At 48.5% G+C, this 26,660-nt stretch overlaps 1 protein-coding gene across 5 annotated transcripts in view; it reads right to left on the bottom strand.

Annotated features, from left to right (window-relative positions):
• FOXN3 (forkhead box N3) overlaps window positions 1-26,660 on the bottom strand; it is a 422,811-nt gene that overhangs the window by 290,845 nt on the left and 105,306 nt on the right. For all 5 annotated transcript variants that reach the window (XM_056133253.1, XM_056133252.1, XM_056133258.1 and 2 more), the window contains one exon: window positions 3,533-3,645. The gene's annotated coding sequence lies outside the window, so the exon portion shown is untranslated. The remainder of the gene's footprint in view (window positions 1-3,532; window positions 3,646-26,660) is intronic.

The raw sequence follows: 26,660 nt of genomic DNA, 5'->3' as shown, positions 1-26,660 counted from the left end.
CAGTTCTCTGGCTCAATCTAGAAGATGCTTCTCCTTTCTTCTCCTAATGAAAATCCTACTCATTCTTCAGTCATATTTTCCTCCTAGGGAAACGTTCTATACCTTAAACGTTGCAAATATTAATGCCACACAACTGCCTAGGCCAGAGGGTAGCACTCTTTTTGGGGGGAAGGGGGCGGAGGTAGTAAATAGTGCCAGGGATCAAACCCAGGATCTCACATGCTACCAGCAAGCCATATCTTCAGCCCCAAAGGGTGGCTCATTTTTTTTTCTGCAATGGGCAGAACGTAAATAGTTTGTTTCCTGTTACATCTCTTCAACTCAGCATCAGAACACAAAAGCTGCCACAGATAATCTGAGCGAACCCATGTTCCTGTAAAACTTTATGTGGGTCCACTGAAATTTAAATTCCACAGAACTTCCATAAGGCACAAAGTGTTAGCCTTGATTAAAAAAGGCAAAGAACCATTCTTTTTTAAAATTTTTTTTTAGTTTAACTGTATGTCTTCATTAACTATGACATTTTATTTTATTTTTATTAGTGAGACACCATGAGGTACAGTTATAGACTTACAAATTTTTGTGCTTGGGTTTCAGTTATACAATAATCAAATAACCATCCCTCCACTAGTGCCTATCCTCCACCACCACGGGTCCCAGTATCCCTCCCACCCCCCATCCTCCCCATCCCACCCTGCCTCTGTGGCAGGGCATTCCCTTTTGTTGTCTCTCTCCTTTTGGGTGCTGTGGTTTGCAAAAAAGACATTGAGTGGCAATCATGTTCGGTCTATAGTCTACTCTCAGCATGCATCTCCCATCCTGGGAGGATCCTCCCAACACCCTTTATTTGATGCTCCCTTCTCTATCTGAGCTTCCTTTTCCCCTAGCACATGTGACTGGCCTCCAAGTCAAGGCCACCAGTGCTGGCGCGGATGTGGTGAGAAAGGGACCCTCCTTCACTACTGGTGGGAATGCCGACTGGTCCAACCCTTTTGGAAAACAGTATGGATGATTCCCATTCTTTTTTTTTTTTAACTTGTCTGTCACACACAAAGCAGCAGCAGGTTTGACGTGTTCGGCCCTGGCCTGGCCTAGGGGAGAGCCATGGGAGGAGACCCAGCCTCAACCATGCAGGAAGTCGTTCTAGCCCTTCTGTTCCCTGGTGGGAACTGCTTCTGGGGAGGTCCCAGGGCAACCCCAGGAGCACAGAGCAAACCCAGGTGGGGGCGGGGGGTGGCTAGGGCAGGCAACTCTCAGAACACCATCAGACCCAGGGTAGTGAAAGCCCATCCTGCTTTATCCAAAAGAGTGTGGGTGAGACTGGCTGGACCACCCCAAGTGAGTAGGGCACATGGCTCCTCATCCCTGCCCAGGGCCCCTGGCATCAGCCTGAAGGTCCTCCCTGCATTCTAACTGCAGAAAACTCCCTCTAGGGGCTCCATCTGTGCGGCACTGACCTTAGAGGCTCTGGGACATTCCAGGCTCTGGTCAAGTCACAGCTGCCAGGAAGAACTGGGAGGGGAGGAGGCCGGTGTGTGGGAGAAGAGGCAATAACAAGGCAGGTAGGCAGAGGGCAGAGGAGGACCGGCCTGGGGGAGCAGAAAAGGCCTGCCAGGTGGTGACAAGGATGCTGATGGCTGTTCTCTGCCAGGCCCCTCTGTAGCAGGACAGGTGTGTCCCCCCCCTCCCCCAGTGAAACCTGCAGGACAGTCCGCCTCTGGCTGGGAGAGGTGCCAGGGACCTCCGCTGAGCATCTGCAGCCAGCCCTGGTCCTCTCAGCTCAGGTCCCACTCCACATCCACGGATCTTGCTGCTCCTCTTCTAGATCCTGCCTCCGTCACAACGCCTGCCAGGAGCCCTCCCCGCCTCCATAAGCTCTTCCCCGGTAATTTGCATCCCAACCTTCTCAGTTGCTCCATTTCCTGAACCAGAGAACCGGTACCCGGTCCAGCCCGAAACTGAGCAACACCATCTGTCATTTTCTTAGGCGTGACTCCCGGGTCTTTGGCTAAGCCATAAGCTCCGTGTGGCTAACTCCATGCCTGGCATCCTTTATCCCCATCTGTTCCAAAAACACATCACTGATACTCAGTAACACTGACTCAAAAGGTACATGAGAAGCATTAGAATAATTCAAGGCAAAACATGTTACCAGGGGAAAGAAAATGATTCAGAGGAACTCTTTTTTTTTTTTTTTTTTTTTGCTTTCTGGGTCACACCCGGCAATGCACAGGGGTCACTTCTGGTGGTGCACTCAGGAATCACACCTGGCAGTGTTTGGGGAACCATATGGGATGCTGGGAATTGAACCCGGGTCGGTTGCATGCAAGGCAAATGCCCTACCCACTGTGCTATCACTCCAGCCCCGAGAAGAACTCTTGATGAAACTAGGTAATTATTTTTTTTGGAGGGAGGTATTGGTGTTTGGGCCACACCTGGTGGTGCCCAGGAGCTATTCCTGGCTCTGTGCTGAGAGTGACCCTTGGCAGTGTCTGGGAGAGTATATGAAGAAGCAGGGATTTGGGTCAGCAGGCCACAAGACAAGTGTCTTAACTACCCTGCCATCTTTCTATACCCCCAAAACACATTCCTACACAAATCTTTTCAGCAATGCTCTTTTCTTCTGCTTTGTGAGCTCATAATACACAGTACAATATTACTATTTTTGTTTTTGCATTGGGCTGGAGTGATAGCACAGCAGGTAGGGCGTTTGCCTTGCACGTGGCCCACACGGCCAACCTGAGTTCGATTCCTCCGCCCCTCTCGGAGAGTCCGGCAAGCTACCGAGAGTATCTTGCCACATGGCAAAGCCTGGCAAGCTACCCGTTATGTATTTGATATGCCAAACACAGTAACAAGTCTCACAATGTTATTGGGCCTGCTCGAGCAAATCGATAAACAATGGGAGGACAGTGACAGTGACAGTTTTTGCATTCTTGCTTCATTTGGGGGCCAGACCCTGGGTTGGGGAGGAGATGGGGCATTGCTTCGTATAATGCTTGGGGGGCCACGTGATAGCAGGAAGGCCTCCAGCAGGCAACACATGGGCTCAGCTGTCTGTGGAGTTCTCTCTCAGGCTCCACAGCACAATTTTATTTTATTTTATTTTATTTTACTTTTTGGGTCACACCTGGCCAGCAATGCACAGGGGTTACTCCTGGCTCTGCACTCAGGAATTACTCCTGGCAGTGCTCAGGGGACCATGAGATGCTGGGAATCGAACCCGGGTCGGCCGTGTGCAAGGCAAACGCCCCACCCACTGTGCTACTGCTCCAGCCCCCACAGCACAATTTTAAATAAAGATGTGGACCCTGCGTGTTTTCATTATCTTAATGTCTAAATTGCACTGACCACATTGTCAGTCTGATCACTGCATCAACTGATCATTAAGAAGATTGGAAGGGAGGAGGAGGACACCAGTGGGTGAAGAAACAATCAATGTTCCATTTACATTTAAATATACCTTCGATATTTCATTGATTCAGTGCCGTTTCCTTGAGGGGTAGAAGGCTGGGGAAGGCGGTGTGCTTACCTGAGTCAGAACGTCCAGGAGACAGAGGTCAGCATTGCTTCACTCACAGGCAGGGGAGAGAGGCCTTCATCTTCCCAAGAACGCTGGCCTTTGAGGGATGATCCTTCTAGAAGCTGGGGAGGAGCAGAGGAAGGCAGGATTAGAGGAGAGAAGAGGAGGGGTTGCTCCACCAGGAAGCCTGCCATCTCTGATCTGGTTCTAGAAAGGGCTCACTTCAGAGAGCTTGTCCATTGCCACAGCACCTCTGTCTTTGTTGGAAAGTTTTAGAAGCCCTGGGTCCTTCATGATAGAGTCCTTTTATAAAAAAAAAAATTTATTTCTTTATTTGTGGGCTGGAGCGATAGCACAGTGGGTAGGGCATTTGCCTTACACACAGCCAACATGGCCAACCCAAGTTCAATTCCTCTGCCCCTCTCGGAGAGCCTGGCAAGCTACTGAGAGTATCTGGCCCGTACGGCAAAGCCTGGCAAGCTCCTCGTGACGTATTCGATATGCCAAACACAGTAACAAGTCTCACAATGTTACTGGACCCACTCGAGCAAATTGATGAACAACGGGAGGGCTGTGATTTATTTATTTAATTGGATCACCGTGAGATACAGTTACAATTAATTGGATCACCGTGAGATACAGTTACAAAGCGTTCATGATTGAGTTTCAGTCATATGATGACCCAACACCCATCTCTCCTCCAGGGCGCACTTTTCACCACCAATGTTCCCAGTATCTTTCTTGCCACCCCCACTCCATTCCACCCCCTGCCTCTGCATCGGGCACCTTCCTTCTTATTCTCCCTCTACTTTAGGCAAGTGATAAGAGTTCTTCCAACTGACCCACGGGATCTAAAAAGGGCCCGGAGGTTTACAAAGACATGCCATAGACATTGGGAGATGATCTTATTGTCCTCTGCCATTGAAACCTTTGGGACCACTGTCACTGAAACATGTTTCTCTAAAAATGGAAAAGCGTCAGAGCCCCCCCCCCAAGAAACATTCAAGACCCACAGTCCCCCAACCCTGGGACCAGCCTTCACTCCCTGGGGACGCAGGAGCCCACGCTCCAAAGTTGAAATGTCTCTTTTCCTGGTTGTAAAGTCAAACTATCCAGGCTCTTTTCCTGGGGACCAAGACAACATCAAGTTCATCTAAGAGAGTCCCACGTCATCAGGTTACCACTCCTAGTAGCACTGTAGCATGGTAACACTGTCCTCCCATTGTTCATCGAATTGCTCAAGCGGGCCCAGTAACGTCTCCATTGTGAGACTTGTTACTGTATTTGGCATATCGAATACATCATGGGTAGCTTGCCAGGCTTTGCCTTGTGGGCGAGATACTCTCAGTAACTTGCTGGGCTCTCAGAGAGGGACGGAGGAATCGGACTCAGGTTGGCTGGGTCGGCCACATGCAAGGCAAATGCCCTATCCACTGTGCTATGCTATGGTTCCAGCCTATCACTCTTAGCAGTTTTGTAAAATAAGAAAGATGATGCATTGGAGAGATTGTAAAAGAATTTCCATGGGAAAAGTTGATCCTCCCCTTTGGTCTACATATCAAATCTTTTGTTTGTTTGTTTGTTTGGAGGGCCACATGAGGCTATGCTGAGGGCTTGCTCCTAGCTCTGTGCTCAGAAATCACTCCTGGTGAGTTTGGGGGACCGTAACTGGTGGCTGGGATTAAATTCGGGTTGGATTAGGTCTGTGTCTTATTTATTATACTCTCTGGCCCTATCTTTTTCTTTTTTTTGGCGGGGGGGATCACACCCGGCGATGCACAAGGGTTACTCCTGGCTCATGCACTCAGGAATTACTCCTGGCAGTGCTCAGGGGACCATATGGGATGCTGGGAATCAAACCCAGGTTGGCCGTGTGCAAGGCAAATGCCCTACCCACTGTGCTATTGCTCCAGCCCCTCTGGCCCTATCTTATCAAAGCTTTTTTGCAACACTGCCCCTCCACCCCCCGCGTTCAAAAAAACAAAACCAAGCAAAACTTAGAAGGACTCTGGGGTTAGAAAAAGCTAAAACAGATTGGCCAGAGATGTGCAGCTTAGAGAATGTGATAACCCCTCCCTGGGAGAAGCCCTCTTGGGTCTCTGAGCTATGAAGGAAACTTTCACAGAAATATGTGGACAGACTCCAGGCCTCCGGCAGGACAATTCCAGTTCTGGCTAGTACAGACTGGGCAATGGAGTCTTTCTTCCCCCATGCCCCCTACCCCCCTTCTTCTTATCACTGAACTAAAAAGCACCCCCCCCCCAAACATTTCTCTACCATTTTCTGTGCAGGCCACGCCTGTCTGTTGTATGCTGCTCCCCACTCATGTCCCCTTCATCCCATCATGATTATGCATGAATTCTCTGGAAAACTAGAGTATGCAGAAACGGTCACATCACCTGAGATCTGCTGGGCATGAACCAGACCCTCAGGCCAGGGAAGATTCTCTCTTCTCTAGCCACCTGTGACAGCACTTTTACCAACGACCACCTTGAGACTACAAATACACAGAGTCTCAGGAAAAAAAATAAATAAAGATATTTACCCTGTGAGACAGAGAATGAGAATGTTCAGAAATAAATTCATTATGTTGGTGGCTCAGGGGAAGAGCAAATTCATCATTGTCTGTGTGGGGTCTTGGGTTTGCTCTCCGGCATTCAAAACACCTAAGATCACACAAAAAAAGCACATGCACATGTGAACCCCCATCAAGGGCAAAGTACTGAGTTGTGGATCAGGGAGGGAGGAAGGGTCAGAGAGAGAAAATGATGAAATTCCCACTTTGGAGAAAGGTATTGAGAGATCAGGCAGGCCCACTGCTACCCAAATACAGAGATCTGGTCTTTCCTTTTTTAAAAAAAAAATTAATTTTATTTTTTAATTAAATCACCCTGAGATACACAGTGACAAAAATTTTTTTATTATTGAGTTTCAGTCATAAAATGTTCCAACACCCATCCCTCCACCGGTGCACATTTTCTGCCACCAATGTTCCAAGTATCCCTCCCACCACCAACCCAATCCTGCTCTCACAGCCTGCCATCTCTATGGCAGATACCTCTCCCTTCCTCTCTCTGTCTCTGTCTCTGTCTCTGTCTCTGTCTCTCTCTCTCTCTCTCATTTTCCATTTAGGCACTGCGGTTTGTAATACTGTTACTGAAAGGGTATCATGCATATCACTTTACCTCATTTCAGCACTTAGTTTTGGTCCAGAGTGATCATTTCCCGCTATCATTGTCATAGTGGTCCCTTCTCTGTCCTAACTGCACTCCCCCTGCCCCTTGGTGGCAAGCATCCTACTAAGGACCAGTCCTCCTGGCCCTTTACAATACTGTCTTTGGGTATTATTCACATACTATGGGTTTTGTGTGTGTGTGTGTGTGTTATCCCACAAATGAGAGCAATCATGCTATGCTTGCTCATTGCGGCATTATTCACAATAGTCATAACCTGGAAACAATCTAAGTACTCAAGAACAGGTAAGTTTGAATAAAGAAATGATGGAACATCTATCTACACAATGGAACACTACATATCTCTTAGGGAAAAAACGAAGTCATGAAATTTGCTTATACACGGATGGACATGCAGAGTATCTTGCTGAGTGAAATCAGTCAGAGGGAGAGGAACAGATTGCTCTAATAAGCACAGGTTTTGGCGGATACAAGTTTCTGGTGGAGGTAGGGGACCCGGTCAGCCCAGTATCAGGACAACAGCGGTGAGGAAGGGGCTGGAGATTGGGATGGGATTTGGTGCATGGGAAGAGGCAGATGCTGAAGCCAGACTTGGGGCATGGGGTGGCAGGGAGGAAACACAGGGAGCAGTCAGGACTGAAGGCGCCTCGGGAACCCTGAGAGAGAGCTAGAGAAGGAGCTCGTATCCAAGCTCAGGCAGGTAAGTTCTTTGGGTGGTCAGTGGCTTCTCTTTCTTGGGCGAAGACTGTCTGGGCAGGGTAGGGGGGTGGGAGGGGGATGGACTAGAGTGATAGCATAGTGGGTAGGGCATTTGCCTTGCACACGGCCGACCCAGGTTCGATTCCCAACATCCCATATGGTCCCCCAAGCAACGCCAGGAGTAGTTCTTGAGTGCATGAACCAGGAGTAACCCCTGTGCATCGCCGGGTGTGACCCTCCCCTGGAAAAAAAAGATCGTCTGGGGTTTTGAAATGACTTATGTTGAGAACATGAAAATATAGGAGACAAAGGAGATGACAGAACTATTGATACACCCAGTTTGCTAGTTTGAGTGCACTTTGCAGCGAGGGGTTACTCCCCCCCCGCCTCCCCTCCTCCAAGACACTAAGGAGCAGTCTAAAGCAGGTACCAGACTGTGGATATCACTGTCGCCCAGGGCTGTTCTGCAAAGGGGCCATAAGTTGGATGGCAAAAGCTCCTGAGGACATCCCTGGGTTGTGCTTTTTCATAAAGTAACTCCAGCGCATCTGATTCACGAGAAAGCCTTACACCAGGACAACATACCTGCAATTAGAGGGAGAAAAATACCTTTCGAGTAAAGTAACCCAGATAGAAGGCTGTATTTCCTGCGGCTGGCAGGTGAGTGACGGGCTGACTAGGGGCTTCCCGAGGTCACCCCCAGCTCTGATTCTGAGTCAGGATAAGCGGTTTCTGGCGGGGGGGGGGGGGCACATCCCAGTGCTGCCTTTTAACCATCTGAGTCCTTCTGGGCAAGGCACTCAACCCTTTCAAGTCCAGACTTTCAACAATCAAGAACCAGAAGCGCTGACATGCCAGCCTGCTCAGAGATTTAAAGAAGCGGGGCATGGAGTCGCTAGGAGAATTCGGGATTTCTCGACCACCATGCAGAGGTCGAGAAGTCGCCTCTTCATTGAGATGTCTGGGCACTCATGAATACTTGTTATGATTTCGGCCTCTGAAAATATAAAAGTAAAATGTTGCTCATGCCCTTGGGACATTCCTTTTAAATATTTGCAGAGACAGCAGTTCTAGAGAACAAACTTGGCATCATCAACCACAGCATTCTCCCAAGGTAATTTTTTTTCTTTCTTATGATTTTTTTTGGTTGCTTTTTGTTCTAAATCTTACTCCTCCGACCACGAGAGAGCATCCGGTTATCTTCCAAGAGGCTCCCGGGGAGCCCAACTCAAGTCTTCAGCAACACAGACACACATGCTGGTGCTAATTTATCATCTCTGCAGTAGTTTAGTCCCGCACGGACCATTTACTAATTTATTTCCATACATAAGTGGCAGAGAGATTAATCAGACTTTCAACTTAGAGTCCTGAATTGCGCCTTATTCCCTTAACAGGCTAACTCTGGACAAGAGGAAATACACATTTACATAGAAAACCAACAGTTCCTCTGCCAAAGCCTGCCAAGAAGGGAAGGGAATGGGGGTGGTAGTGGTACTAGGCATGAAATTGATGGGGATGTCAACTGTATAGGCTGGTGGATTTTTGGGGGGTGAGGCAGATGGCTTCCATACAAATGTCAAAATACGGGGGCTAGAGCAATAGCACAGCGGGTAGGTATACCTTGCGCATGGCCGACCCAGATTAGATTTCCAGCATCCCATATGGTCCCCTGAGTACCGCCAGGGGTAATTCCTGAATGCAGAGCCAGGAGTAACCCCTGTGCATCCATCGCTGGGTGTGACCCAAAAAGAAAAAAAAAAAGTCAAACTACGAAAATCTAAAACCTAGAGGCCAATGCTTGCCAATCAAAATTGATTGATTTGTTTTGTTTGGGGGTCACACCCAGCATTGCCCAGGGCTTACTCCTGGCTCTGCACTGTAGTACTGTCCTCCCGTTGTTCATTGATTTGCTCGAGCAGGACCAGTAAAGTCTCCATTGTGAAACTTGTTACTGTGTTTGGCATATCGAATCCATCACAGGTAGCTTGCCAGGCTTTGCCATGTGGAGGAATCGAACTCAGTTCAGCCCGGTTGGTTGCATGCAAGGCAAACACCCTACCTGCTGTGCTATCGCTCCAGCCCTCTGGCTCTGCACTCAGGATTAACTGCTGGCTGACCTGGGGGACCAGATAGGTCACCGGGGATTGAACCTGGGTCGGTTGCATGCAAGGTCAATGTCCTAACCACTGCACTATCATTCCAGCCCCCAATCAAAATGTATTTTATACAAGTTTATCAATAGGATGGCAACTTCAAAAAGAGGTCTACACACACACACACACACACACACACACGCAGGCACACACGCACACACATACATACATGTGCTCACACAGAACACTTCTCCCGCCAGCTTACTTAGAGGCCTGGTCCCTTCCCATCCGAGCGGTGTCTGACAGAACTCAGAGCAGAAGTCTGCCCAGACTGGAACTGTGCCAAATCAGACCGGGCTGGAGCCACATTCCTCACGCTGAGTGCTAGCTTGGGGCTCAGGTTTCTGAAACTGAGAGCTCTTCCCGCCACGGGGCTGCGCCCAGCTGGCCCGGCTGTGCAGGGCCCAGGCCCTGGAAAGTATGTGCTTTTTTTCCACTCTTTTTAAGGGTTTGAACTTGACCGAAGTCAGCAGCTGCTGCCTTCTCCTCCGTGAGGTGAGGGCTAATGAATTATCAGAGGGGCTCCCGTCTCCTGGAGCTCAACTCCCAGCCCACTTTGTGTCAACTCTTTGCCGAAGACAACAGCCTTTCAGTCACGTGGTGAGGGGATGGGAGGCGGAGGGCAATCTGACATGGGGAAAGTATAGCCCATCCCGTTAGGGAGCAAGAAAGCACCAGGTGAGGGGCTGGAGTGATAGCGGGTAGGGCGTTTGCCTTGCATGTGGCCGACCCAGGTGTAACCCCTGTGAAGCTCCAGGTATGACTCATAAAGAAAGAGAGAGAGAGAGAGAGAGAGAGAGAGAGAGAGAGAGAGAGAGAGAGAGAGGAGAACTGGTGATCACCGGCCCTACTTGTAGTCGCAAACAGACAGACTCGGAATCCCCTTAAGCTGGTGCTGGTGCTGGTGCTGAGGAGAACGCCAAACTGCATTTGTTGGTGGGGCAGGGAAGCACCGGTCGGTCGTTGTGGCAAGCCTGACAGATGAGCTCGTTCTGGAGAAAAAGAACACTCGGCGTTCTGGTTCAGCAAGTCACAAGAGGGGGAGAAGGGGCTGGGGAAACTGGGCCGCCATCCACGGCTCACTCGGAAATGCTGCCTGTTTTTCAAAAAAAAGAAAGCACCAAGTGAGTTAGGGACTCCACGGCCACTGCTGGTGCAGCCCAGAGGAGAGCGTGAGGCAGATCCACGCACCCAGGCCCGGAACCAATCACGAGACTTTTTCATGGTCACTGATATTTCAGGTTTGCCATTATTTCCCTCCAATAGGAGTTTAGCACTCTTGGCTTCCAGCTTTATAATCTCATGATTTGGTGACAGGAAAAAAAAAAAAATCCAAGCAAATAGCTCATTCCCCTGACTTCTGTGCTTAGAGGTGTCCAATAGTTGGCATACATCTCCAAGGGTCTGGAATGATCCAGATGTTCCATGCTGGGACAGTCCAGGCCCTAGAAAGTGACAATCACAGCATATAAAGATCTCCTTATGATGTCTATCTGGATGAGGTTTTAAGAAAGTGACAAAGGACTCTAGAGAGACAGTACAGTGGGTAGGGAGCTTTCTTTGCATGTGGCTAACCTGGGTTCAACAACCAACACCCTATAGGGTCCTCTGAGCACTGCCAGGAGTGACCCCAGAGAGCATAGCTAAGAGGAAATCCTGAAAATAGCTGTGTATATCCCTCCAATTTTTTTTTTGCTTTTTTTTGGGGGGGGGTGTCACACCCACTGATGCTCAGGAGTTACTCCTGGCTCTGCACTCAGGAATCACTCCTGGCGGTGCTCGGGGAACCGTATGGGATTCTGGGAATTGAACCCGGGTTGGCTGTGTGCAAGGCAAACACCCTACCTGCTGTGCTACCACTCCAGCCCCCCCATCCATTTTTTTAATGTGATAAAATACATCAGTTTGAAGTTACAGTAGCTAAGTTGTGATTTTTGTCTTTAATACATTAACAGCTCAGTTAGGGTCAAACATAACTAATCTTTTTCTTTTTTCTCTTGGCAGGGGCACATCTGACTGTACTTAGGGCTTATCCTTGGCTCTGTGCTCAGGGATCACTCCTGGTGATGCTCGGAGATTGAACCAGAGTTGGCTGTGTGCAAGGTAAGGTCTTTACCTCTCTCAGGCCCAACAGAAATAATCTGTTATTTCATGGTGGGAAATTGCCCCCACGAGGGATGACGGGAAGACCTGAGGTTTCCTGTTTGTTTGTTTGCTTGTTTGGTCACACTGAGCAGTGCTCAGCGGCTCTTCCGGCCATAGAGGAGGGTTCAGTTCTGGCAGCACATGGGGGGCCATATGGAATACTGCGGATCAACCCTGAGCTTCCTTGCAGGCAAAGTTTGCACTCAACCCACTGAGCTCTCTCTCCTGGCTCAGATCTGAAATTGTAGGAGGAGCTAGATTTCAAGTTGGACCTGCGAAAGCAGAGGAGGGGAAAGACAGAGGCAGAGGCAGCAGCAAGAGCAAAGGCCTAGAAACTTCTTTTTGTTCGTTTCGATCACACCGGAGATGCTCAGGGCTCACTCATGGCTCTGTGCTCAGAGATCACTTCCGGCAGACTCAGGGGACCATATGTGGTGCCAGGAATTGAACCTGGGTCGGTGACATGCAAGGCAAGCACCTGACCCACAGTAGTATCTAAGCCCGAGGCTTAGAAATTTCTGGACAGGGCTAGGTCCCAGAACTTAGTGCCTGAAGGCAGTGCTACAGAATGCCCCCAAAGAAGAGTGGTGGTGAGAGGAAAGAATGGTAGGGGCAAGTGTGGGAAAGACTCTCCCCTCCCTTGCCCCCAGCCTGGGGATGAGATTCTCCCCACATCCGCCTGGCTTCCCAAGTGGCAGCAACTGTAGAGGCTGCTGAGGACCTGTGAGCCGGGCAGTTGGTCTTGGCAACTGTCCCCCCATTTCAGATGGGTAATAAGATCCGTCTGTACCCTCATTTTCCTCTCATTCATTTCATGCTGCCACTATTTGGGAATGCCTCAAATTAATTTTTTTTTTCCAAATCAATTTCCTGGCCCTTCAAATGGAAGCAATTGAGTTTCCTCCTGGCAACTGGCAGGATTTTACTTCGGAATGACTGGTGGGGCCCAGGGCTTTCCATTTAGCTTCATGTGGCTTGTTTTCTTCAAACAAAAGAGTTAAAATAACATGGGCATAGACTGCGGGTTGTTGTTGTGGTGTGTGTGTGTGTGTGTGTGTGTGTGTGTGTGTGTGTGTAACACTAGAAAATATCTCTGAATAATTAAAAACAAAATAAACAAACAAACAAAAAACAAACAAAAAAAACCCAAACATGCCAAGTGCTAAAAGGTTGGTCCTAGAGACAAGTTGAACATCCAAAAGAATTCATTGAAACTTTTCTGTTTTTGGACTCAGAGCCCAAGGTTGCCAGTCCTTAGCAAATGGAATAGCAGAATGAGGTCACATAAACCCTTTTTCCAGTGATATTTCGTGCCTCTTCCTTGGTGGGGGCCCAAGGGGGGAGAGCACAAGTCCCCTTTTCTGCAACTGTTGCCGAGACACACAAGGCCCTAGTCAAGAAGCAAGTCAAACTGAGGAGCAGACAGGACAACACTGGGCTGGTGTCTGCCACATAGATGGGGAGGGGGTGGAGGAGCTGGGCTCTGAGGAAGGAAGCACTTTCAGGCATTGGAAACCGTTGCCAGAGAAGGCACCAACTTGGGCCAGAGAACAAGCACAGCATATAAGGGGTATGCTTGTATATGTCTGACCTGAGTTCAATCCCTGTCACTGCAAAGGATCCCTCAGTAGCCAGGAATGATCCTGAGCATAGAGCCAGGAGTAAGCCCTGAGCACTGCTGGGTGTGGCCCCCAAACCAGAGGTGGGGGGAAGGGAGACAGTGAGTGGGCATCCATCCATATCCCTTCTCTGGGTTGCTCAGTCTATACCTGAGTATACAGGGGTGGCGGCAACTTTGACTGCATTCTGCATCACTTTTTATTTATTAATTTAATTTTTAATTTTTTTTTTTTTTTTGCATCACACCTGGCAATGCACAGGGGTTACTCCTGGCTCATGCACTCAGGAACTACTCTTGGTGGTGCTCAGGGGACCATATGGGATGCTGGGAATCAAACCCAGGTCGGTCGTGTGCAAGGTAAATGCCCTACCTGCTATGCTATCGCTCCAACCCCTGCATCACTTTATTTAGAAGCAAAATCTGTCTGTCCACTGAGGTGTTAAGCCTTTGAGGGTTCAGATTCCTGGTTTGCAACTTAAAAACTTCCCCTGATGTCCACATGCACAGGTCATTTGGGCCAGTCCGGGACTCTCCAGAGATGTTCTCTTAACATCAAATCAACAAACAAACGGTAAAGAATAACGTGCAGAAGGAGCGACCAATTGTTCCCTGCACAGACTGAAAGAAGTCTGATATGCATAGAGTTGTATGATTCATGCCGCTTTTAGTAAAAGTCCACCTATGGCCAGAAAAAAGGAATCCTCCTCAAATGAACAGGTTAGCTTAAATTGCCATTTTACATTCTCTTCACTGATACATGAATAATAAAACTATAAGGTAAATGCAGGCTTCGGCTGAATAATAGGCATAAATAAAAATATTTTGACATTAAAAACTCAGTATAAATTGAACTACAACATACTTGAAAGCTCCGGCAATCATAACGTGCACATTGAAATCCATTAACCTAATACCTAGACTGCTGCTCAAAAGCAGAGGTCTAGCATATAAATAAACACCCATTGGAACATTTCTCCTAAATTACGGTGTGATTTGATTGCAAAGTCACACACAAAGTCTAGCTCTCCTTGGCTGCCCTCTCACCGACGCGGAAGTCTTATCAGCCTATACGACGCGGCAGGCAGCATAACAGAGACACAGAGACCAGACATTGGTACCAAAAAAGTAGCAGCCAATGTCAAAGACAAACCAGGGTCATCGGGCAACAAGAGCGATATTTACATCAGCCATTCAGAAAAGACAATGCAGCTCAGTTTGCCTTTAACTGCTCACCCAATCAACCTCTCCCCTTCTCACCTGATCATTTTTTTTTATATAAAAGCAATTTCTACAACGACACAGTCAAAGACCTCAGTTGCCATAAACTCAGCAGCAGTGAAAAATTCGGCAGCACATCCACAACAGCTATTTCCAGCCAAAGCTTTTCCTTCCTGCCTTACCTATCACTAAGTCTACCTCCCAAAGCTGCCAGATCCTTCCGACCTAGCTCACCTGCTGTTCTTACCTGTGCAATTCACTCACATTTGATGATATCTGCCCCCCCAGCAAGGACAATTGTCTGCCTGGAATTCTTGCAACTTTCTCCAGAATTTTTGCTGCCATGAGAACTGAAACCCAGGTACATAACTCAGCCGAGCTCACAGACATTGGAATCCAAGCTATATTTTAAATTCTTTTACACTTACTTAATATAGTGCGTGCTGCCTGTCCACTGATGTTATATCAGAAACCTGCAAGCTACTATTTCTGCAACTGTGTCACTGTAGATAGTCTGAAACATGTACGTAGCTGTTGCCATGGAAACAAACACAGCTAGGGTAGAGTGCCATGCTGTGTTAATTCCTTCACCCATGAACCCCAGGGGAATGCTAACATTCATCTTCTTTCTCCTTTAGTCTCACACTGCTTTAATTTTTTTTCTTTACCATTATCAAATGATGTACTAAATACACCGGACTCACCTGAAAAGATGGGTGACTGAAATGTACCCACCCTTCACCTTCTGGGGTCTCTGCTTAAGGGGATGCAGATAAGCAAAAGATCCTTCCACTAACTTCTCCTAGGAGAAATGGAGAACTTTGTTTCTTCCTTTTAAAGTCGTGTGGGGAGGACCAAAATTAAAGGGGAAAAAAAGGTGATCATCTTGTCCTGTGTAAGGTAACAGCAGTTGTGGAACTGCACCAGAATAAAGAGGTTCTCTTCAGAACTGTGTCTCCTGAGTTCTGGGGAAGGGAGAGGAACGTCTTGCAAAGTTTCCGAAGTGGATGCAAGCTAAGAGTTGTTCTCTATCCTTCAAGCAGAGCATCGGTACCCCACACAGCCCTGAGTTTTAGTGTAGAAGCATAAACCCTCAACAAGGATCTCATAGGGATCATGAGTCTCTGTTCCTAATTCCATGGAATAAAGTCCTTGAACAAACAAGGATGTAGCAAGACAGAAGTCAGCTGCCACTCACAAATCTCACAAAGAGACTTGCCTGGAATCTGGTCAACTCTCATTTGTTTCATGCTACAGTCTCTGGCCATCTCAAATGTTTGGGGTACTGGGGAAAACCTTGGTTCCCTCATGATGACCCAAAAGGTCGTAGCATACAAGGTCACCTTCCATTATTCAAACCAGTAAGCCACTTTCAATATTGGCGTGAAATAATCACAACTCATCATCAAAAAAGAACTGCATGTTTTTTGTTTTGTTTTGTTTTTAACCTGGGCCACACCCAGTGATGTTTAGGGCTTACTCCTGGTTCTGAGTTCAGGGATCACTCCGGGAAAGCTTGGTACCCTATGGAATACCAAAGAACCAACCTGGGCTAGAACAAATGGACTGTGCTGTTATCCCAGCCTAAAACTGTACAAAAATCTAAAAGACATTTCAACCCTTGGGCAAGTTAATGATATGCAGTCTAGATGAAATGGGCCACCCTTTAGACTTCATGTTGATGGCCTTCTCTAAAACACAATTTTCTTACTGAACAATCCTATGTAGGCTTAAAAAGTACAAATTCATGACTCTGAATTGGCATGGTCTAAAGAAAATGCAACTTTATTGGCAGGGATTTGGCAAAGTTATTCTATGAGAGATAAGCAAAACTCTCCCATTATTTTCATATATCAAGTTGTTCATGGGTATATTCTCTGATAATAGTAATAATCAATTCATTCTTAAAACAAACCAGAAAATAGATGCATATTCCTTACTAGAGAGTTGGGCTACTACCAGGAAGGAATCTCAAGATGATATGAGGCTGCAATGCCAAATCCAGTCTTTGAGTCTGTATGTCTGTACAGGGTATGCAGAAATGAACCTCCCTGACTACTTACCCCACAATCATTTATTACTACCACTTACACTCTCATCAGGCACAACCCCAGATGGCACCTCAGTGATGCTCAGGAGTTCCTCCTGTCTTGGCACTCAGGTATCACTCCTGGTGGTGCTTGGGCAACCAGATGGGATGCTGGGAATCGAACCTGGGTCAGCTGCATGCAAGGCAAATGCCCTAACTGCTGGACTATGGCTCTGACCCAGATGCACTTCTGCATCTCCACTGAGTTACGTGACCAAGGGTTTTCACATAATTCATTCTCTTGCCGATCATCAATGCACTCTGTGAAACCACTGGGCAAGTATCAACAAGGATCTTACCTCAGGGAGCACTGAAGTTTCAAAAGTCAAGACCACCCCAGGCAGGAAGCGGCAGGGTTCTGTCTCCCGTGACTTGATCTTTCCACGAGCTCCACAACCTCTAGGTACTCACAGGATCAGCTAAGGTTGCAAAGGACTTATGGTAACTGAAGGAGGACCAGAAAGAGCTGAACACAGGCTTTGCCTGGAGGAGGGGCACCACGTAGTCCCCCTAGCATAACTGGGAGGGATTCACTAGCACAAAATCAAGAGCTACCCCTGGGCAGTGCTTGGGTGGAGGGCCAAACCCAATGAAGTGAATAAATAACAAAGGAAGTGCTGCAGATGTGGTGGATGCCTGGCCTGTGCAAAGTCCTGATTTGGATTCCGAACCCTCCTGGGTATAGACCCGGTAGGTCCCAGCACTGATGGGCCCTAAGGACCACAGGGTTGAGTCAACTATCAGTGGGGGTGTTCCCTGCTTCCGAGCACCATTGGGTGAGATCCCAATAACAAAAATAACCAGAGAGCTGCAGAGAGAGTCCAGAGGTGACGGTGCTTGCTCTGCATATGACCCATCCTGGTTCATTCCCTGGTATCGCCTCTGGTCTCCTGAGCTCCACCTGGAGTTATCCCTGGCACAGAGCCAGGAATAAGCCCTGAGCACCCACTGGGTGTGGCCCTCCCAAATAAAACCAAAAGAAAATAACAAGAAACACAATATTTATAAAAATACTGCATAGCTCTCCAACAGGTCAGACAAACTAGCACGAGAGTGAGGTCAGATGGGAGTTCCTTGCTTCCGCTCTGCAGGAGGAGAGGAACCAGGCCCGTTCACAGTGCCCCTGCCCTCCCCCAAGTCCTCATCCAGTCCTCAGAGAGTGCCAAGGAGGGGAAGATGGTTGAGAGGTCTGGGGTCCTGGAGCCAACAGAAGGATGGAGCAAGCATGAGGATCAACAAATGAGTGAGCTTCCCCCAAGGGTGAACTTTATGCATCGGCTGGATTGGACTATTGGCAGCCCAAAGAGCAGATTCAATATTCCTTTTGGCATGTCTGTGGGTCTGTGTCCAGATGAGACCGACACTCGATTCAATAGCTGGATAAGAAAATTGCCCTCTGTACCATGACTAGCACAGATGACAGAGGGAAGGAGATTTCTCCCTTCTTCCATTTCTTGTTTTGTTTGGGGGGTCACATCTGGTGGTGTCCAGTGCTTACTCTTGGCTCTGCACTCAGGAATCACTCCTGGTGGACTCAGGGATCATATAGGGTGTTGGGGATTGAACCCAGGTTGGCCAGAGGCAAGGCAAGCATCCTTCCCACAGTACTATCACTCCCGCCCACCCTCTGTCTGTTTATGACCCCAACATTACTGTTCTCCTATCACCACTGATGCCCTTAAATTCTCTGGACACTAGAGTTGAACTAAAGCTGCACCACCAGCTCTCCAGGGTCTGCCATCAACATGCAGAGAACAGATTATGAGCCTCAGCTTCTAGAACTGCATGGACCAATTTCATAATAAAATAAATTTAGTCTATACCTGTATATATCATCCGCCCGTCTGTTCGTCCATTCATCCATCTGCCCACCCATTATCTACCTACTTATTTATCCATTTCTCCATGTGTTCATCCATCTATTCAAACATCCCATCTGTCTATCTATTCAGGAGTTTTTCTCTCTTTCCCTCTCTCTTATCTAATTTGGAGGGTGAGGGGTTGGGCCACACCTGGTGATGTTCAGAGGTTACTCCTAGCAGTGATCAGAAGTGATCATGGGACCATATGGGATGCTGGGGACCAAACCTGGGTTGGATATGTGCAAGGCAGGCGCCCTATCACTGTGCTATTGCTCCAGCCCTATATCTCAGCTACCTTGGGGCTACAAGGGCTACTTGCAACCTCCACCCCACAAAACTCTGGAAATCAGAAAGCAAGCATGTGCAGCCAAAATGGGCCCTGCCAGGAGACTGAGCAAACACAGGTGAGGTGGGGAGGGCCACCCCATCTTTTTCTTGAAGCAGCTGCACTGTGGCTTTCCATGGAGAAGGGGGGCATGATGGCTAGAATGTGGCCAGCGAGGCCTTGCTCCATGGAACCTGCTCACACCAACGGTCCATGGGAATCAGGGTGGCACATTCTCTGAGGAATGGGAGGTTGCTCTTGGCACTCAGTACTGCTGGGTGTGGTTCCATAACAAGTGGAACTATATATATGTGCATATATATGTATGTTTGTAAGAGCTAAAGGAACAGCCATATACGTACATACATAAGGCTGTCTTACAAAAGTCCCTCCATAAGTGGAAGACAGAAGACTGGACAGCTGGAATCCTGAAGGCTCAGGAGTTTTCTGTCTTGTCACTCCACTGTTCCATAATGCATTTCCTGCATTTAGTATGGTCTTAGCAGGCTAACCGTCCCTCAGTCTGCCCTGTTCTTTTTTGGCTTTTTGGATCACACTAGTGATAAACAGGGGTTACTCCTGGCTCTGCACTCAGGAATCACTCCCTGGCAGTGCTTGGGGGACCCTGTGGGATGCCCGGGTCGGCTGTGTGCAAGGCAAATGCCCAACTTGCTATATGATCACTCTGGCCCTTCTTCCCTGTTCTAACTGGAAACAAGGTTTCAAGAAAGAGAACAGGAAGGGTTTCTCCTGATTTTAAAGGTGGAATCCAGAGATGGCTGCCAGGATCCACCTCCTGCCACGCTCACACACTGACTGGAACTGGGCACTGGGGAGCCATCCCCAGAGGTGACGCCAGGACAGGAAACACAGCTGGATACCACGACACACAGTGAAATCTATAAGCGTGCCTGGGATGAGAAGCACCGGATTCCATCCAGATAGTGAACTGGGGAGCAGGAGGTGACAAAAGAGATGGGGAGTGGTGGGAGTGGACAGGACCAGCTAGAGAACTGGAACTGTGTCTTCTGAGATGATGTGTCTATTTGGGGGCTACAATCAGCGGTGCTCAGGGATGCCCCATGGTGGTGCCAGGAATCAAACTAGGGATCTAGTTGAAGTGGCCATATGCAAGGCAAGTGCCTTACTGCCTGTGCTGTCTCTCTGGCCTGAGGGATACTGGGATCTGTGGTGGTGGGAAATGGGCACTGGTGGAGGGATGGGTATTTGATCATTGTATAATTGATACCCAATCGCCCTCTCCTCTCTGGAAAGAAAGATGGCGGCCACATGGGAGCCTTGTGGACAGCAGGTATGAGCCGGGAGTGTGGGGGTGACTAAAACCTCATGGGAAGGGGGACGTTTCGGTCCGCCCTTCACGCCCTACCGAGGCCACCAGTTGCCCCCACGAGCGGCTCTCCAGCACGGCCACAGCCCCAGAAGCACAATGACCTAATGCAGAACCCAGCAGCTTGGAGCAGAAAAGTGAAAGGACTATGCGTTAATCCAGGCAATCATTTCTGCCCAGAGGGGAAAGGGTGTTGCTCCCTTCCGCCCTCCTCCCTCTGGAAAGAAAGATGGCGGCCACATGGGAGCCTTGTGGACAGCAGGTATGAGCCGGGGGTGTGGGGGCGACTAAAACCTCATGGGAAGGGGGGCGTTCTGGTCCGTCCTTCACGCCCTACCGAGGTCACCAGTTGCCCCCCGCGAGCGGCTCTCCAGCACGGCCACGGCCCCAGAAGCACAAGGACTTAATGCAGAACCCAGCAGCTTGGAGCAGAAAAGTGAACGGACTATGCATTGATCCAGGCCATCAAGTCTGCCGGAGGGGAAAGGGTGTTGCCCCATTCGCCCTCTCCTCTCTGGAAAGAAAGATGGCGGCCACATGGGAGCCTTGTGGACAGCAGGTATGAGCCGGGAGTGTGGGGGCGACTAAAACCTCATGGGAAGGGGGGCGTTTCGCTCCGCCCTTCACGCCCTACCGAGGCCACCGGTTGCCCCCCGCGAGCGGCTCTCCAGCACGGCCACGACTCCAGAACACAGAAACCAATTTCTTAACTATCTGACTTTCAGTAGAAATACTTCCAGGGTCAATAGGTAAAAGAGCAGAAATCCAAAACCAACATTTAATTCTTGAACCCAGCCGTAGAAAGCAAATCACTTCACAATGCTTTTTCAGCATGTCTGATTTGGGGGGGGGGGTAAACTCTAAATAATAGTGGTGAATCTTTTATTGAAACAATGAATCTAATCAAAGCAGATAGAGTGTTAACTAGAATTCATCTGCCTCACAGGGACGGGGAGGGGTGGGGGGTGGGGTTTTATTGGGGTTCTTCATGGTAAAAAAATAAGTATTGGTAAAGGGAAATGTGTTTGATATTTGCATGACTGAGACATAAACCTGAAAGCTTTGTAACCTTTCCCACAGTGATTCAATAAATAAATTAAAAAAAAATTGATACCCAAGCACGAAAAGTTATAAGTCTACAACTGTACCTCATGGTGTCTTACTAATAAAAATTTTTTAAAAAAAGGAGCAGTTTTATCATAAGACCAAACATAGTGGGGTTTCAGTGACAGTGCAGAGGGTAGGGCATTTGTCTTGCAGGCGGTCAAACTGGGTTTCATTCAGAGCACCCTATATGGTCCCCCGAGCTCTCCAGGAGTAACTTCTGAGCATCACTGGGTGTGGTTCCAAAACAAAACAAGCAAACAACAACAACAACAACAAAAATACCACAACTGTGGCGATCCCTGGAGCTCTGCCAGGTAGATTCATGCATGGAGTTTTCTTTCTTTCTTTTCTTTCTTTCTTTCTTTCTTTCTTTCTTTCTTTCTTTCTTTCTCTTTTTCTTTCTATCTTTCTCTTTTTCTTTCTTTCTTTCTCTCCTTCTCTTCTCTTCTTTCTCTCTCTCCCTTCCATCCTTCTTTCTCTCTCCCCTCTCTTCTTTCTTTTTTCTCTCCTTTTCTTTCTCTTCTTTCTCTTTCTTTCTCTCCTTTTCTTTTCCCCCTTCCTTCCCTCCTTTTCTCCTTCTCTCTCTTCTTTCTCTTCTCTCTCTTTCTTTCTTTCTTTTTTCTTTCTCTCCTAACCTTCTTTCCTCTGTCTTCTCTTTCCCTTTCTTTCTTTCTTTCTTTCTTTCTTTCTTTCTTTCTTCTTTCTTTCTTTCTTTCTTTCTTTCTTTCTTTCTTTCTTTCTTTCATGTCAAAAACAAATCATACAATCTACAAAATTCAGCCTCCTCTCAACTCCCTGAGCGTGGCACCGTTCATCACAGGCTGCATTCACTGATTCTAAAATGCACGTGTTCCCCATTTGAACTCTCCAGAATGAGTGCATCTAATTATAATACTAAGCAGCATTTTTTTTCTTGGTGGTACATAAAGTAAGGTTACATTTTATAGTTCATAGCAACTTTGATGTGAAAACAGCGCAGTGTCTAAGTAATGCTGTGCGTGGCCCAGGCTGCATTTTATTTTCTGGGAGTGCAGGGGACGAGGTTCTCCACGTGGGTGTTGAAGACTGCTGAGGCCCTAAGGTCCCCACCTGTGTTCTCTGGGGCTGCTTTTCTGGCCTCAAAGCCCCTGTTCTTTTCCATTTCCAGACAGTGCTCTGGCAGAGGTCATAGCACACACACACACACACACACACACACACACACACACACACTCACACTCATTTTCGCTGCAGCAGCAGAAAGTCTGGTTTTATTTTTTCCTTCTTTCTTCTTCCTTTTTATTTTCTTATTGGGTCACACCCGGCGATGCACAGGGGTTCCTCCTAACTCTGCACTCAGGAATTACTCCTGGCAGTGCTCGGGGGACCATATGGGATGCCGGGGATTGAACCCGGGTTGGCTGCATGCAAGGCAAACACCCTACCCGCTGTACTATTGCTCCGGCCACCCTCTTCTCTTTCCTGGTAAGAGCCTCAATATGGCTTTCAAACTCAATTCAACTTGATGGGGGAAGAAAATAAATAATGAGTGGACCATAATTTTGGACAAGTTAAGAAATAAGGCAGACACTGCAAGGTGAGACCATGAAGCCTTAACCATCCACCCAACCTGGGCCCCGTCCTGATCAGCAGAGATGGGAGGAGAGACCCCCCAGGGCTTTCTCTCTTCGAGGGAGGTATTTGTGGCAATGCACTCGAAAAGAGTGAGCTGACACATCCATCCCAGTCACATTATGCCCTCAGCATCACAAAAAGGCAAACAAGGGGCTGGAGTGACAGCACAGTGGGTAGGGTGTTGGCCTAGCACACGGCCAACCTGGGTTCGATTCCTAGCAACCCATATGGTCCCCTGAGCACCACCAGGAGTAATTCCTGAGTGCAGAGCCAGGAGTAACCCCCGTGCATCTCTGGGTGTAACCCAAAAAGGAAAAAAAAAGCCAAAGAGTCAAAATAGGGGGAAGGGGTGAATTCAGGGGACAGAGATAGTACAGTGAGTCAAGCACTTTCCCTGTGCATAGCTGACACTGGTTTTGTCCCTGGAACCTCATATGGTCTCCCTGAGCACAAAGCCAGGAGTAATCTATACGCACATTCAGGTATGGGCCCCAAACCAAAGGTGTATATGTGCCTCTGGTTTATCTGAATGCAGAAAAATAAATCACCACTACAAAAAAAAAAAAAAAACCACTCATCTATGAAAAGTTTTCTTCCTTTCTCACATTCAGTTAGTATACAGTTGGCATTTTCAAAATCCTAACCTGATGTGGATTTGGAATTCAAAGAAGCACATTGGAAGACATCGAGTGAAAAAATAAAAGTTCTAGCCATATGCTCCTGGTGCATGAATTTGAATATTTGAAAGGTAATCTAGAAATGAGAATCTTTCCAACTCTCCTTACCAACAACCCCCAGTCATAGCAACCACACGGAGGAACGAGCCACTTCCCATCTGAGACAATAGCACAACAGACGGAGTCAGGGGCTGGGCTGGGCGGGGAGTCAAGTGTGTGATTTTCCCCAGGATACCACTGCCCCAGGCTGCTGGGCCCCGCCCCCCCCCCCCTCGCCCCTGCCCCCAGAGTCTGTGAATTCTGCTTCTGCCTTCCTGAGCATGGGGACAGAGAAATGAGGTTTTTCCTTTTCCAGTGGTGGTTTAAATTGGATGAACCCCCACACCACTCTCTGGCTGCTTCTCAAAGACAACGGTGTACCCGCGAACCAAATCTAATACCTGCCCATGAATATTTCTCCCTACTTCTCTCTATTTACTTCCAGAGCAGAAAGGAAATGATGAGCAAGGCCAAACCAGCAGCAGGGATTCTCCCCCTTGTGCTGACACTTGTTTGCACCCCCATGTAAATGACAGGAGCCCCCCAAACCCAACCGGAAGGCTTCCTAAATCATGCTGACCCTGGGCTAGGAGCTCCATCAGGGAATCTAGGACACAGGCCCTGGGGCAAGGCTGCCCCTCTCAAGACGGAGACCCTGCCAGCTTGATGTCTGAGCCACAGGTCTGGAATGTAACTCATGAAATTTAGGGGATGGCTGCCACACATTTGGGGGTGGTCCAGACATTGACACTTCCGTCACCTCTACGTTTGGATTGGGTATGGGAAGTGGGTGGTAAGAATCGGACAGAGGGGCTGGAGCGATAGTACAGCAGGTAGAGCGTTTGCCTTGCACGCAGCCGACACAGGTTCGATTCCCAGCATCCCATATGGTCCCCAAAGCACTGCCAGGAGTAATTCCTGAGTGCAGATCCAGGAGTAAGCCCTGAGCATTGCAGGGTGTGACCCAAAAAGCAATAAATAAATAAATAAAATTAAAAAAATAATTGGACAGAAATGAGTGACCTTCTACCGACTCGTAGATCATTTGGAAGAAAGAGCATTTCTCTGGACAACCCTTCCACACCTAACCCTTCTCTCTGGCCCAGATGATGGAGAGGGTGCTCCACCCAGGGGACTGTGCACAAGCCAAGGTGGCTGGGTAAGGAGAGCCTGGCGCAGTGTCCAGACCCCTGCGCTACTAGTCAAGTCTCTACCATGTCCCGACTCCCACCCCGAAACCTTAACCCTCATCAAAGCCCCCAGTCTGCAGGAAAGCTTCAATAAGAGCCTTTGCGTGCTCAGGAGAGATGCTCTTGCTGGTATAAACAATCCCAGTATGCCCAGACCATGGTACCTCAGTAGCACTCACAGTTTACAATGTTTTCATTACTGATGAGCATACCAGGGACCCAGCGGCCCCACATATTCCCGGTCCCACTCACCCTGGGCCTTCTGAGTCTGAGACATAAACTACTTTTCTTCCTCAATAGGGTTTTCTACACCCTTGAGATCTGCGATGATCCCCGTCAGGGTCAGGGGTTTAGATGGGAAGGTGCAAAGGGCAAGCAGCAGAGAGGAGCCATCCTTCACTCCCTGGCAGCTTCTGCCTGGCTGTGTTGTGAGGGACTCTGACCTCTGCAACCGGAAGGTGAATGGAGACCTAGTGGGATGCAGCAGTGGTTGGTGGTCCAGTCCTAGGGCGGTGCTCACTGGCTCACTCTTTTTTTTTCTTTGCTTTTGGGTCTCATCCATCGGCTGGGTCTCACCCAGCCAATGCTCAGGGGTTACTCCTGACTCTGCACTCAGGAATCATTCCTGGCAGTGCTTGGGGGACCATATGGGATGCTGGGAATCGAACCCGGGTCAGCCGCGTGCAAGGTAAACACCCTACCCACTGTGCTATTGCTCTAGCCCCTCACTGGCTCACTCTTGTCCTGAGACTGCACCACAGTTGCCACGCCATCTCTAAACACATCTGCTCTGTGCAGTGTGGACAAGGACTGATTAAGCAGCTGGCCAGGCGAGCCCTACAAGGCCCTGCAGAACAATGGAAAGATCTGAAACAGACTTGGTCCCCGAGGAGCTGGAACTGCAAGGCAGGAAGTGAAGATGCAGGGATTCAGATGCCATGGGGCTTTTTTTTTTTTTTTTTGCTTTTTGGGTCACACCCAACGATGCACAGGGGTTACTCCTGGCTCTGCACTCAGGAATCACTCCTGGCGGTGCTCGGGGAACCATATGGGATACTGGGAATCGAACTCGCGTCAGCCACATGCAGGACCAACACCCTACTCACTGTGCTATCACTCCAGCCCCGCCACCATGGGGCTTTCTCACCCCAACCCGCTCCTCAGTGGAAACCAGCAGGGGTGGGGGCGGGAATGAGAAACGAAGAAATGCAGTCCTTAGCTGGCCAGGAAACACATGAGAAATCTGAGAATTTGACCAACTCCAGAAACCAGCGATCACTAATCACTAATCACTCCCCCGCTGACCAAGTGCTTCACCAAAAAAGGTCTCAGGTCACACAACACCGGCGTCCACTTTATTGTAAGGAAAAATCTGAACCATATTCTAAAAGAGATCAACCCTAACTCCGCTTAGGTCATGCCACCGACACACACCGGATGAGATGGGTGACTAATTCAGAAACAGCTGGGAAGGTCAACACTTGGTTTGCTTCTTAACCCACGGTAATCTGCAAGGAACACGAGTGGGAATTTGCTGCTGTTTGCTCAACAGCACTGTAGACGCTGGGAGAATAGGGGAGAGAGGATTTTACACTCATTTAAAAAAAATATGCCGGTATGTAGTGACCTGAGTTGGGAAATCATACATTTAAGAAGAGCTCTCAAAGGCATTTCTATAACGAAGCTGCAATAATTTGCCTGTCAAGTGGCGATGATTATAACCCCATTTGATCAATACTCAGCCTGACATCCAGGTGGGTAAATACTGGCCCAAAGTTCCTCAGACAGTGTGAAACTCGGGCCAAAATTAGATGAGGGGACCAGGGGACAGTGTGCAGGTGCTTGGTCTGGGGAGG

Source organism: Sorex fumeus, unplaced genomic scaffold, assembly GCF_029834395.1.
Source record: "Sorex fumeus unplaced genomic scaffold, SorFum_2.1 ptg000098l, whole genome shotgun sequence".
Lineage (NCBI taxonomy): Eukaryota > Metazoa > Chordata > Mammalia > Eulipotyphla > Soricidae > Sorex > Sorex fumeus.
This window is presented reverse-complemented; position numbering and strand designations above follow the sequence as displayed.